Raw genomic sequence first — 2,500 nt, 5'->3', positions numbered from 1 at the left:
TCCAACTCTGCTTTTGCCATGGATATCTTCCTACGAAGTGCCATTGCTAATTCTTCAAAAACCTTCTTGCTTTTATCACTGCCGTTTTTCCTCGGTTCGCCTTGCGCTCTCGGTTTTTTCCATCCCTTCAGAAGAAGAAACGCGGCAACAGTTGAATACAATACGCAGTTAGCCATAAATAACCAAACAAGTTATCAGTAGGTGAAATAGAGTTCTGGCTCATTAACTGCGTAACAGCTCTATTGATATTATCGATGTCAATCCTGGACGGTCTTTGTTTGGTCCTGGTGTCAATTTCACGCCCCGAGTAATCGCCTGGATGCGCGTTTACCAATCCGAGCAATTGAGTTGATTTTTCTATGAGCTCAAGTGCTCCCTCAGACAACGAGCTGTTAAATGGTCCCACAGGGTTTTCTTGGTTTGCGTTCCGGCTATGCAAATCTATTTCATCATGATTAGCATTTTGGTCCGTATGCGTGTTAACAATAATATTGCAACAAATTTTGCTCTCCAAGACTTGAGTACTCTCACACGTTTCATTCCCTTCCATCAAACTTTCCAACTCATTCCTTCGGCGCCTCCCAACCTTGCTCGAAACATTCCCTGTGACATTCCCAAGTGACTTCTCTAAATGCACGGCTTGATCTCGTAGATTTTGACAAGTGAATCTTAAGTGTTCATAGCCCGCTTGATCAAAGAGTTCCTTCATAACCTCCATATACTGTATTTACCCGTGTATAATACGCGCCCGTGTATAATACGCACCCCAATTTTGGACTGCATTTTGAAAAAAAAAGTTAGAGCAAAAAGCAAAACTAGTGTGAAAAAAATCCATTTCCTGGATAAGAAAATTTGCTCCCCTACATACAACAGTAAAGTAAATAAGCCTATGTAAAGTGTTTAAAAACTGAAACTTTAACTCGTAGTCACAATCGAACAGCACTTCTCTCGCACAAGATTCATCATCGACAAGTTCATCTTGTTGTCCGTCCACAAGATCGTCTTGTGTGTTATCAAGGTTTTTTTACTAATCCATATTTGACAAAATACGACTCAGAACTGAGGTCAATCCACCGAGAATTACTGCTAAATTGGTGTTTTCTCTGTAAATGCTGCTTTCATGCTTTCAGTCACACAAGCTTCGAAAGCATAAACAAGCAGGCTTCTTCGTCTCCCCAGTCCCAACACGTGGAGCACGCCAAACTCTTCATTCCTTCGGCATCCATTCAGCCTTTCTCTTGGGCGTCGCTGATAACCCTGTGCTTGTTTTCAACTTTAGGCACCGTTTTCCTCTTGAAAATCACCATTGGTCTTAATTTTGATCCATCACCAGCACGCGCCAACAAAACAGTTGCGTGACATTAATTTTCTTCTCTGCGGTGTAATGTTGATCATTCGGTTCCGCGGCATATCAAATCAGTGGCGTTTTGTCCATATTTCCAGTAACATGTAGTGGGTAGTTGTGTTCTTTGCAAAGTTTTATAATATAACAGTGTGAAATTAGATGATCTTCAGCGAAATTAACGAGCATTATTTATCAGACCGGCATCATAAACTCCGGGGAGTTTCGTGGCCATTTTGATGGTTCAGTTTATCGCTCAAAAATGAAGGCTACATGTATGTTGTTCAGTTGTTCATTTAAACAGAAAGGTTAATTTATTAGTGGATCTTGGTCAAGCCTTTTACTTTTCAATCAAAAACCAATGCGTCTTTGTTTTTATGCTAATGAGGGACGCGTGTCTAAAACAATGGATTCTGTGTATAATACACATCTCAATTTTCGGAGCTGTTTTAGCGGAAAAAAAGTGCGTATTATACACAGGTAAATACGGTACCCTTTCTTACGCCCTTCAACCATTACCGCTGGGTCTTTCATTTCAACCATCAACTTCGCTTTCTTCTTACACTCCAATAGTACTGAGTTCATTTCCTCTGTCCAATTGGTTCTTCGCCTTGTTTGCGGTTGCGGTTGCGGTTGCCGCTGCGGCTGTGCACCTTATTATTATTATTATTATTATTATTATTATTATTATTATTTCAGTGTAAAAAAATGAATCATACATGTATTTTGTGTCTGTGCTCAAACATTATAATTTAGAGTAACTGATTAAAAGATTAATGGATAACCTTACAAAATGAGAATACAGGAAATATACCCTTTGAGTCCTGAGCAGTGTTTGAACTAAGACAGAGTGCATGCCTACATGTAGCAGGTGCTGAAGCAATTAAGTGACATGTCCCCTTCCTTGTCCAAACACTTCTCTAACTGCTTCAATGCTTTCTTATTATGATGGCTGTGGAGGTAAGCAGTTGCTCATAACCAAGTTGAAGGAAACAAATCAAGAAATGATGGCCAAGTTGAAGGAGTGGACTGTTTTTGGGGTAAAGCAACTTCTTCTTGTATTTGACTTCTTTCTAAACCCACTATTGTTGCTATAGTCCACTACTCTCCATATTAACACAAAAAACCTTAAGCATGTTTAGAAGTTTCAAATGGGGG

The 2,500-nt window shown here is 39.8% G+C and overlaps 1 protein-coding gene across 1 annotated transcript in view; it reads right to left on the bottom strand.

Moving 5' to 3' along the window:
- The window catches only part of LOC138007997 (toll-interacting protein B-like), a 10,043-nt gene that overhangs the window by 6,566 nt on the left and 977 nt on the right, over positions 1–2,500 (bottom strand). The gene's annotated exons all lie outside the window — the stretch shown is intronic.

Source organism: Montipora foliosa, chromosome 6 (genome assembly GCF_036669935.1).
Source record: "Montipora foliosa isolate CH-2021 chromosome 6, ASM3666993v2, whole genome shotgun sequence".
Taxonomy (NCBI): domain Eukaryota; kingdom Metazoa; phylum Cnidaria; class Anthozoa; order Scleractinia; family Acroporidae; genus Montipora; species Montipora foliosa.
Note: the sequence above shows the minus strand (reverse complement) of the source record. Positions and strands in the feature narration are given on the sequence as shown.